Source organism: Lygodium microphyllum, chromosome 10 (genome assembly GCF_053477565.2).
Source record: "Lygodium microphyllum isolate KBCC chromosome 10, Lygodium_microphyllum_v1.1.10, whole genome shotgun sequence".
Classification (NCBI taxonomy): domain Eukaryota; kingdom Viridiplantae; phylum Streptophyta; class Polypodiopsida; order Schizaeales; family Lygodiaceae; genus Lygodium; species Lygodium microphyllum.
This window is the reverse complement of record NC_141144.1, coordinates 66,002,829-66,015,237: the sequence shown is the minus strand read 5'-3', so window position 1 is coordinate 66,015,237 and position 12,409 is coordinate 66,002,829.

The window sequence follows — 12,409 nt, the reverse complement described above, 5'->3', positions numbered from 1 at the left end:
CAAGGTTGGCATTTAGTTATCATCATGTTGACTTTGTGTTGTTGGCATGTAAGGATGAGAATAGTGCTTGACAAAGCTGTTGTAACTTGTATTGTTTCTGTAGATGGATCGTTCTTTTGCAAGTTGACAGCATGATGTTGCATTGTGACTATACCACATGATGCACACATTGTTAGTCTTCCAATGATACTTTTCCATTCTGTTGCCCAAGATGATTCGAATTTTTCTATGTCGTAACAAGTTGCAGTAAATAGTTTTAGTGACGTTTATCTAGAAGCCATAGTTTTCCTTTTTTTAGAAGTCTTGAAGGATGCCTTATGACTTTGTTTCTTCGTAGTGCCCATTGATGCTAATGAGAATAATATGTTTTTATCATAAAATTGCAATATACTTGTTCATGGAAAAACATGCTAAACTTCGCAATTTCATTTAAAAAAAAGGATAGTTTATTTTTTCGACGTGTAACGATGATGATTTTTTAATTCTTAATAGTAATTCTAATAAAATAAATAAATGAAATCAATAAACAATAAAAATACTTCAAAAACTTAAAAAAATAAAATAAAATGAGAAAACATGCTATATAGCATGCCAAAGAGTTGGCACAAATCTCTTTGTAATCAAATAATTATGGGAGAATGTGCAATTTCCCCATCCATTCAAAATATTTGGTTTGTTGAAGTTTTACATTTTCGTTTTTTTCAGTACGTTCGAAAGTTTGTCACGCTTTCATTTTTGCCATATGTTCAAAAGATCATTTTCTTTCATTTTTGTTTCACTACTATTTACTAATCTTAAAAAGAACGAATGATAAAGATTTGAATCTAACCTTAATAAACTAAAAAGATGAAGGACAAAATTGTTTAAACTAATCCTCAAAAGAATGAATGACGAAGATTTGAATCTAACCTTTTAGCTTGCAAAATTACCCTATTGAAATCCTCACAGATGAAACAGGTAGGGTGGTCTCATGCCAACCAAACCCTATTGAAACTAAACTATGTGAGGGAGGAGATAAAACAAATATGGGCTAGCCACTTCATCCCACCTAACTCCTTGACCTGCTTGGAGTAAAGTCATTAGGGATACTTAGTACTTCCTCAAAGACACTAAAACAAGAGCAACCAAGATTAGGAGGAAGGACATCAAACAATCTATAAGGAGGTAGTAGCCCTAGAAATAGAAGTGGAGAATGGAAGAGAAGGTCTCCACTTCAAGTTACCTAAGGCCAAAACAAAGATTAAAAAAAAAAAGGATTTTTTAAGACCGAATCCTTGCAATATTTTTCTAGGTCTTGATGGGTAGGGAAAGAATATCGATTGTCTAAAGATAAATTTAACTAAGGATATGGAAATAATGCCCCTCCTCAAAAAAGCACATAGCCAATATGCCTCATCCCAAGAAGAAAACCTAGATATTTCCTACCATTATTTTTCTGTAATATTTAGCCAACCCTCAAAATCAAAATTTGAAAAAACTAAGATTAGAGCATAGATAGCCCAATGGCATAAAAGATTAGTTCCCGAAGAGATTAGCCACATATTAGATTCCAATTTCATTGAGAGTGAACTCTCAAACACAATTCATGCATTGGCTAAGGGCAAGACACCAGGCATAGATGGACTTCCTAACACATTTTATCAGGAATTCAATGAATTTATAGTCAAACATCTTATTTGTGTATGGAAGGAGGTTGTCTCAAAAAAGGGACTCTCCCTTGCTGCATCACTGAAGGAATAGTTAAACTGATATATAAAAGAGACGAGAAGGAAGACCTAGCTAACTGGAGGCCTATCAATAACCTCAATATATAAGGTCTTCAAAAAATATTTAGCAAGGAGACTATATGCACATTTGGACTCATGGATTCACAGAGAACAAGAGGGATTTATCAAAGGAAGTTATATTTTGCATACCATAATAGGCATGTTAGAAGGCATTTATTATACCCAAATAACCAATCAAGATTTTGTCTTCCTAAAGATTGAGTTTGACAAGGCCTATGATAGAATTGAATGGGACTTGATCCTATAGTCACTACAAGACATGGGCTTGGGAGGAAGGTTTATCCATTTTGTCTTCACACTATTTGGAATGCTTCAACAAGGGTGGCACTCTACACTAAACTCACTAACCCTTACCTCCTCTAACGATCCATAAGATAGGGATGTCCCCTAGCCTTGTTGCTTTATACCATTGCAAATGACACCCTTGGGTGGCTTTTGGAGGAATAAATGAGTCAAGAACCAATACGTGATTGAAATACCATAAGGGAACAAGCAAATAATCTTTAATCTTTTTGCAAATGACAAAAATTCCATAGTGAAAAATGAGGAGCAATGCCTTTGAATATTCTAGAAGCATCTCGAAACTTACTAATGATTGTATAACATCAAGGTCCTTAATTAACCATAGCAAAATAGGCATAAAATCATCACTAAAACCAATAGCTCAATGGCTAAAGGATGTAGCTTGCCACATTATCCCTAAAGGAAAAATCTTTAGGTTGCTAGGTATACCGATAGGATTCAAAGTCACATTTGAACAAAGATGGCAAAGGATCATGGATAAATTAAACAAAAAACTAGACAGGTGGAAAGGTGTTAAAAAAGGGCTAGCCTCCAAGAGACTAGTCTTGCATCACTTCATCTACTAACTATGTACATATTTTTTGGCTGGCTGGAAGCCTAGCAATGCATGGCTACATTAGATGGACTCTCTATGTCACATTTTTTTATGGAGCGGTGACTTTGATAGACATAAGCTCCCTAAAGTAGGATGGAAAACCTATACTTTAGACAAAAAATAAGAGAACTTGGAATCCCTATGGCAAGCAACAAAGCTAACAATGATTTGATTGATAAGGAGCCAAATCAAACAAGCTAAAGACTAGGCCAAAACTCAGATTTCTCATCTTTGGTAGTTGAAAATTGCAAAAATGTTATGAACCTCTTTAAGAGAAATATCCTCTCTAGAAAGATCAAACTAAAAGCAAGGAAGGCATCTTATTCAAAAATTTTGGGAATCCTAGCAGGATTTTTAAGAAGAATTTTGGATTACAGTTAATGAACTAAAGAAATCCCTTTGGGCAACATGTGACTCTGTTTGGTTCAATCTATTAGTGCAACCAATCTCAGATAGAGATATTAAACATATAGCCAAACTACCTAAGAAAGGGACTAGAGAGTGGAAGGAACTATGGAATTATCAAGAAAAGAGATGGTCAACATTGGAAAACTAGAGGAAAATTTTCAATTAAACATTCAAGACATGGACTTGATCACCAAAAGAATGAATAATTTGACTCTATCTAATCTCTTGTTTATTCAGTTTAACATGCATGTGAGATTAGAGAACTTCCATTTGAAAAAAATATTGTGCCTATTACTCCTTCCAGATCTCAGGAGATTGGACCATGACCTAATCAACAAACTCGACCAAAGATGGAGCTCAATTAGGATTGTGATCAATGGTACTATAGATTTGAACAAATATGGTTGGTAACTATCAGCCCCAAATACTCATGTTTTCTTTAGCTGATTCTTCATAAAGCTCTATGGACTAATATTATGGAATGTTTTTACCTTGGCATCTATGTAGGTGGCTTCAAGTTCTAGGATAATGCAAAACATATCTAGCCTAGATTTTCTTAGAAGTTCCCCTTATTGGTTGTTGTATAAGTTTTGGGGAAGAATGTGAGAATGAAACTATTTTGAACTTAACCAACTTGATGAATTGCCACCATGAACATTAGTAAACAAAGGGGGGGGGGGGGGGGGGGGAGAGAAAGAAGGGAGTTGACACCACATTGTTGAAGCATGTAGGGTTGAAGGTCTAGTGCAAAGGTAAGACATAGAAAGGTATACAGAGATTGAGAGATGGAACAAGATAAAAGAAAGGGAATTTAGAATTTGGAAGATTTAATGGAGATAGATATAGGTGAAATCGAGTGACTTCATTTCATATAGCTTAGCAGAGCAATCAAATACATTTGATAGATTTGATAGATATGCCTAGACAAAGGCACATGTACACACTTGGAACAATAGCCCAACACAAACTAAGACTATATATTAGTATATATAATAATACACGAATAATATCTATTGAACATAGCTCAACAACTATAGATAGCACCTCAAAATCCCATGCATACATCAATCTACTGATGGAAGATGGTAGTCGACACCACCTAGACAATATATATGAATAGAAATGAAAAAATCCTTGTAAATAACCTCTATGGACCTTTAGAAGCACTTTAGCCATATAATTAATTATATTAGTAGAAAAACATGGTATAGATGCCACCCAAAATTTTAAAAAAAACTCCATATTTGTCATTTGTACTATGTCTACCAAAGGTAGAGATCAAGAATCAAGTGGCGGAAGCCCTGTTTGAGCATAAAATCTCCATTTCCAGCTTGCTACCTTGTTCTTGACTATTATTCATAGCCCAAAATAGTCCACATGAAGAGCACAAACCCATAAAAAATCCTATTTGATGATCAAGGAAGGTTCCCCTAACATTTGGGACCAAGAATCAAGTGATAGATCGCCTCAAAGACCTTGTAAGAGATGAAGATATTCAAGGACAACTTGCTACCCTATCTTCTTCTATTTTTCATATTCAAAATAGTCCCAATACTCCCCTCTGTCCTCTCCAATGTATGAACCTCTACCCCACTTACTTTCTTTGGCTCTTCTCCTATCTTTCCCTTGTATCCTCTCCTAGTTAGCATGCCATCGCCTTCGACTTTGTGGCCACGTTGGACAGTAGCCACCCAATTATTCTTGTTGGCACCCCTAAATCTATGTTGAATGGTCTTCTTAATCTTATGCTTCATTCTCCATCACATAGCCCACAAAACAAGTCACTTAAGTGACTAATCACTACTCAAAGCCATATGGCAATTAACTTGCAACTATTCTTTATAGTGTGCAGTCCTTGCTAGACATCACCATTTTTGGACCTTGTTACTTCTACATACAAACTTAGATCTCAATCAACTTTGAAGGGGCCTTCTCGAGGTATCAAAGTCCATTCTAGATGCACCTATTACCATTAATTTACTTCTGATTGAAATAGTTTTCAACATCTTTAAATCTTCCTTGCTTGTCCATTGCAGTCTCTTATAACTATTTTGTTCACTTGGATCTCTGAACCTACACATCTTTTGGCATATGTGAGAGTATTAGTATTTACTAGATTCAAAGTTTTCCTCATCCATATCCATGTCATCCTCTTCTTTCTCTTCCACACTATTGAGGACAATATTGGTACCTAGCTCATATACTATAGACTTCCCTCTCTTAAAGATTTTGATTTGTTTACAATCAAAATGCTCAATGCTACTCCATCCATCTCACTGAGTGAATATGTAGCATTGCCATGTATCTTCCACAACATATGGATCAAACCATCACTTAGAGACCTTATGACTAGCACTATGTTGATTGTTTAAGCTACTATCATAAATCAGCACCCAATCTCCTTCCTGTAGTATGGCTCTTGGCCAAAGTCTATGTCTCTTATCAAACCACTTCTTGTTTTGAAACCAAATCAGCACCCAATCTCCTTCCTGTAGTATGGCTCTTGGCCAAAGTCTATGTCTCTTATCAAACCACTTCTTGTTTTGAAGCCAAATTGCCTCAATTTTTCCACTACTACTTTAATGTCTTTTGGCCTTTGTTCTAGCTATCTTATATGTAAAGTTAGCAATTCCTCTCTACTCAAGCCCTCTTTCCAAGGCAATACACTCCAACTAGTAGCCATCTCCTTTATGGCATGATGTGCTTTTGACTATAAATCAATATAGTTGGTATATATCATGTAGCAGCACTATGAGTTGCTCTATCATCCCATAAAGCATATGGGAACAATTATTTCCACTCTTTTATCTTCCATCCACATGACTTGGCCAAGACCTTACCGATAGGTGAATGTCACGTTTCACTTTTGCCATTGCCTTTAGAATTGTAAGTTGAAGCAAGAGCCAACTTTATCCCTAATCAAGAGGAAAACTCTTATGCTTCATCTACATCCATTTTTTTCTTATTTGCTAGAATTTTCCCACACATCCATATCAACATAGGCCTTACATCATTTGAATAATTTGCCTCCTTCAATGTTGGTGTAGAATTCAACAACTTCTTTAGATTTCGAACAGACTTTGTATGCTTTCTCTCCTAATGAAACTTCTATCCCCTTCTCAATAACTAATAAAGGCTTTAAGCCACATGCACAAAATGAGAAAACTACATTAGATAGAATATGCATACACCAAAAAACTTTTTGAATTCTGATACATTGAAGCATATCTTTTGCAACTTGCTAATCCTATCAATCTTAACTAGTGAGAGCTTTCTATTATAAGGGGCACACATATGCCCTACAATCGGCACTTCCTCGACATCAAAGATAGAATTTGCACCTCTAGTTGAGTCGAAATCTTTTCATAGTCATTTAAACACACTATTAGTGAATTTGGGATTTTTCCACAAGTTTAGGACTCATAGTCAAAACTTTCTCTTTGCTATAACTCTCACACTGTTGCTCCGAATTTATTGTTCAATAGCTTAATAGATTTCACTTTTCATAAGGTTTTTGGTGTGTCAGATGATAGCTTTGGGAAACTTAAATATATCTTTTTGGAGTCCCAACATTCTAAATAATGAAGAATGGGACTTGAAAGATTCCCAAATTCACTAAAATTATGTTGTTATGTGATTAGCAACAAGAAACATCCTACAACCCTTCTCATCCAACTCCTCATTCTTCTTATGCAATTCATAGCCCTTAAGAGGGACATATTCCAGGAAAGGCATAGCGAGTTTTGGGATGTATTCTCTTAAGACCTTATGCATCACATTCTTCATGTGGGAAATTGAGTTAGTTGCCTTCTGTGGAAGGGTACACATACACACCAAGTCAAGTGGCATCCTCATATAATATTGTCCAGTACCTACATTCTTGATCGTGACCTTGTTGATCGACTACATATCATGTATGAATTGCAATGTCCCATTCTTCTTCAAAATTGTAAACCAATGATTGGGATATGGATCTAAAGAGGGATCCAAGATCCTCATTCTAATCTTCTCATTTAAGAGCTCCATCAACTTAGGCAAGTATGCCTAGAGGCACGTCTAGAGGCACATGAATTAGTTTAAGACTCCATGAAACATACATAATTGTAAAGATGACCATATGAGCTACAACAATTAGCTCAATGCAGCCAATTTCAACAGGTTGAAAAGAAAATGCCTTCTCATGCTTAGCTAACATTTGCAAAACAATCATTTTTAGTTGGCAAGAGGAACCCATCACATCCAACCCTCAATTCTTTTAACGACTATGTAGTGAACTTATGTCCCACACCCGCTTGCAGGTCAGGCAGACTTGGCTATCTAGCCCATCACTATGAGGGAATAAAGGCAAAGCCATAGGCTTAACCTTTTGGTCAAATTTTTTATATTTTGTTTCCACAATTGCTTTAGCCCACTTTCATAGCCCTTTACATTAATGTTTAGCAAATTCACTTATAACATCAAATATATATAAAGTACATACATAAAAGATATGATTTTTAATCAATTTTTTAGCATTAATGATTACTATAATTTCACTTACCATATCAATAAAATTCAGCCCTGAAACCCCAACCCCAAAATACAGTCATCTATAGCCAAATTACCATATTTCCTAAGCTCTTTTTTAGCCTAATGTAGATATTTCTTTTTAGCCTTGTACATGGCTTCAATACTTTTAAATCTCCCTACACTACTTGCTATCCATTCCTTAAAACTAGCGACAAACACAGTTTCTCCTTTTCTTTGAGTCATAAATATCTTCCAAGCAACACTCCCATAGCCTCCACTTACAACTGTGTTGTCCAAAAACCCTTGAGTTCTCTAACATTAGATGAAACTAGATAATCTTTGAGAGTATCCCTATTACGGGGATGATTTACACACACAATTAAGAACTGAACTACTCTTTATCATTTCTGCTTTGCACATGAGCATGAAGAGATCTCTTGACTATGGTATCGCATATAGTTCTAGAAGTGCTCTTATGGGGAATTGTGACTCAGATTGGGCAAGAGACAATGATTCTAGAAAATTAGTTTTTGTGGGAGCTTTCACTCAACTACCAAGACCCATGGACCACTTATTGTTTCAAGCGTTCCAAGCCGAGCACTAATGGCTACCTCTCACATAGCCGACGCGCCATCCATGTCTACGGGTGTAGTGAGCTTACCTCCATGCCGATTGAGTTACCTCCTCTCTTGCGCACTCTGGTAGCTCCACGATCCAAGTTCCAGCTTCAAGCAAGCTCCATCCTCAAGCTCCACGCTCCAAGCTCCATCACCGCGAGCAAGAGAAGAGAAGAGAAGAGAAGAGAAGAGAAGAGAAGAGAAGAGAAGAGAAGAAGAGAGGAGAAGATGGAGAGCTTCTCCATTCCATGATCCCTCACCCTCACCCACTCACTCCCTCACACTCTCGCACACACTCCCTCTCTCAAGCACAAGCTCAAGCAAACAAGAAGAAGAAGAAGAAGAAGAAGAAGAAGAAGAAGAAGAAGAAGAAGAAGAAGAGGAGAGCTACTTTTGGCCACACACAAGAATGAGCTTCCCATTCACTTTTCAACTTTATATACAAAACCCTAAATCCCTTTTGGGCGGTCATCCCCTTTTCCCTTTTTTACATGGCCGGCCGTAGCCTAGGCCCTTTTTCCCATTGTCCTTCTATCTTCCTAGCTTCCTTTCCACCGCCCATCTATATTTACAAATTGCAGGGTGAGAGCCTGGCGCTCCCTGAGTTAAACCGCGGTGCACTTGCGCTCTTTTACACAAGTTTTGTCTTGCGCTTTTCCTGGTGCGCCTTTGTCTTCCATTTCTCTTGCCTTAGCCTTTGTCTTTGTCTTTTATTTTAGCTTTCTGGATTTTCCACTGCCTGGCACTCTTTTACAAGGTTTCAGGGTGCGTCTTTGTATTTTAAAATGCACCTTTTCCCTTTTGCAGCTACCTTAACACAATATTAGTGAGTTTGGGAACCTCCCGATTCCCACATTTTGAATACTAAGAAGGTGGCACCCAGATAACATGCCTATAAGTTTCTCAAAACCATATGACATGACCTATCATTGGAAAGCACTCGAAAAATGGAATCTATTGAGCTATAGAGCTCTCGATTTGGAGTTATGATGTTGATGTTATAACAAATACAAATATTTGACCACGTGCCCCAAACTTATGGGAAATTCCCATATTCCCCAATATGGTGTTCCTTGGATTTTTAAGGTTGCCCTTGTGCTTTTGGCCTTTTCTCCTCTTCCTTCTTTAGCCGAGCTATCTTTTTTCTGCCTTTGCCCTGCATCTTTTTTATTTCCTTTTGCTTTCTTCGTGTTGGGGTTAACATTACCCCCCTCCTAGACGAGTGCCAGTCCCATGGCACTCACTGTCGTAGGTAGCAGGCAGTAGCATGCACCGAAGACGTGGGTGTCAAGGACGGTTGTGGTCTGCTTTGGGGGAGTTTTGAGGTTGGTGTGGATGAAGGTCGGTGGGGCACTAGCTGTTCCGAGTGGCATGGTGATATGATTGTTGTAGGGGGCGATAGGGTGACTCTTTGTTGGGAATGGCCACTCATAGCTGGCACGGGGGTTGGTGTGCGTGGAATGCTCCTAGTGGAGTTTGGGCATGATGATTCTCTGGTGATTGGCATGAGGGAGTGAAGGACAAGAGTTTAGAGTGGAGCGTTGAGGTCGAGCTGATGACGCTTTCATTGGAGTCTTTAATACTTGCAATTGGAAAACCTTTCAGGTGGTCTCTCCCTAAGGGGTAGTGCTAGTTGTGTTAGCATGCACAAGACATATTTGGATGAGTTTGGGAGACAGGTCAAACTCTAAGCAAGCTTGGAGTGTTGTCTTGCACTTGAGGACCCAAACTGTGTATAGACTTTCGTGCAGATATTATGTGAGGGTCCATGCATACTTAGATATTATGTAGGTAGAAGACTGTGGCATGGTGGCTCATAATGTCGTGGGGATGAAGCAGAGTGGTGCATGGTGGAAAGAAGTACATGTGAAGGTGGGTGCGCCATCCTGTGCATTGTGATTGTAGACATAGCAAGATAGGGCACGGGGGTAGTGTTCGAGCCGTAGGTGGGCGACATTGGGCCTGTGGATGAGAACGGGGTATTGTTCATGGTCATTCGTGCGGTGCGTGCCCCAATTCGTTGCCATGATTCTAAGGTAGAGTGTGAGAGGAAATTGTGGGGATGGTTCAGGGTGACAGGTTTAACCAGAGGCGAGACAAGCTTCCTAGGGCTATCCTGCGCTTGATGTGCCCTGAACTATTGTGGGTGATGCTAGGGGGCTAGGGGACTAGAGACGGAGCCAGCCAACCAAGATCACTGGACACACCTAATTTGAGGACCCCTAGGTGCGGTGATGTGCTCGTGGGTGCTTTTTTTTTTGCCACAGTAAAACCATTGCAATATGCTAGGGCTATGAACCTTTCAGTGGGTCAGGACATGTCAAGCCTCGGAGGCTTGGGAAATGGATATGACCGTGATGAATTTGCCCTAGCCTCGTTGTTAGAGAAGTCGTTGTTGCAATATCGGTACGATTGCAGTGCCCCCCATCGTGAGTGTAGAGCGTGACCCAAGAAGAGAGTGTAGCCCATGACTACGCATGGGTTCGTGTGGTGTGGGCACTCGCGAGGGTGATTGTTCGCGTTCAGCATTGTGACTTTGTTGCAATTAGTGCACGGTCGTGGTTTTGAGGCATTGAACATGTTTGTACGAAGACCTGTGTTATCCTACATCCACTTGTCACGTCGTGAGAGCACATGCTTGACTTCGTTAAGTAATTCAACAGATGCAGTTATGTTAAAACATGACTTTTTGAAATGCTATGATGTTAATTGCACTGCCCATGCGATTGCTTGTCAAAGATGCGGCATACATTAGCGATAGGCAGAAGAAGTTGCACAAGTGGGGGGTTTCCCTTTCACCCATCATAAGACAAAAAGTTAGGTCCTGATAACTTGTCAAACTGCTTGTACATCATAGGGCTTAGTCGATTTCTACTAGGCAGGGCGAGTCCGATTGGTTGGGTGTTGGGTTGGTGCTGGTGTGGGATTGTCATGAGGTCGGGCAGGGCACATGTCAGCCGGGACATGGATGGTATAGTCCCGGGCCGCCACCATGGGGGATTTGTGCAACTGGTGTTGCCACGGCTTGCACGCTTAGCTGAGCTTTGACTTTCTTGGTGCGAGGATTTTTAGGCCTTTGTCTGGGACTGTGCCATTTAGGTCTGCGTTTCTTTGCATATCTCTTGAGAGTGGGTACATAGTGCACCGGTGGAGGGGCGCGTGCCGCGTGCTCTCATCATCCGCAAAGAGCGTCTCTACATGCCAGCTGTCCATGGTTCTCCATGTTTCCCTTCTGGAGGCCTGCCAAATGCAATCCAAGGGTTAGGCCTTGATACGGAATAAGATTGTTCGCATAGGAGGGATTTCATTGTGGGTTGTCAAACGCATAGGACTAGAAGAGAAGGTGCGGAACATGTTGTACTCATTGTAATGGTGTCCCTCTAGCCTCTAACTACGAGCAGATCTTGACTCACACCGAGTTACATTGGTTGGTGGTCCTGCGTTTGGAGGGCTCATCCTCGGAAGGATAGGCCGGGAAGGGAAAAGTGTGTAGAGAGGGACTGCACCTAGCTTACATCATTAGGGATGTTGGTCAGGGCTTTTCATGGTGGCAATGCGGGGTGCATGCCCTTTGCCCGGAGGCAGACATGATCCCGTGAAAGGGGGACCAGCCTAGCGTAGCTTGTTGGTCCCGATTCTTCTGTCTACACTTGAATTTTTATTGCTTGTGTGTGTTGATAATGTCTATACAGGGTGACACAAAAATCATTGTTTACATATATACATTTTTTTTGAATCCTTGTCACTTCACGAGGATAGAAACCAATTGTAGAACTCGGGATTGCACTGGAGCGTGGCACATGCATCTAGTACATGTGGCAACTTACTCAATACTCATAGATATTTCCCCACGTCGAGTAGCATGAACCTTGTCCGAGTCTACTGGCGACATGTAACTCCTCCTCAGTGAGAACCTTATCAAGCAGAGGGTTTTCTTGGCTTGGTTCAGCCAAGTCTTTGCCCTGAATGGCAGTCAGCACTCGAAGGGAAGTTGGTGCCACATAGGTTGGGTCTCTTTGGGATTGCCATTTGGCCAATCGCTCCTTAGAGACTGTCATGATCTGAGCCCCTAGTTCGGCCATTGCAACGTGGCTTTCACACCAACGCTGCTCAAATCGACTTCGGCCTGCTGACAGTCGATTTAGTTGCTCTATGTCTAAGTGATTCAGTTGGCAGAGCGCCTCATTGAA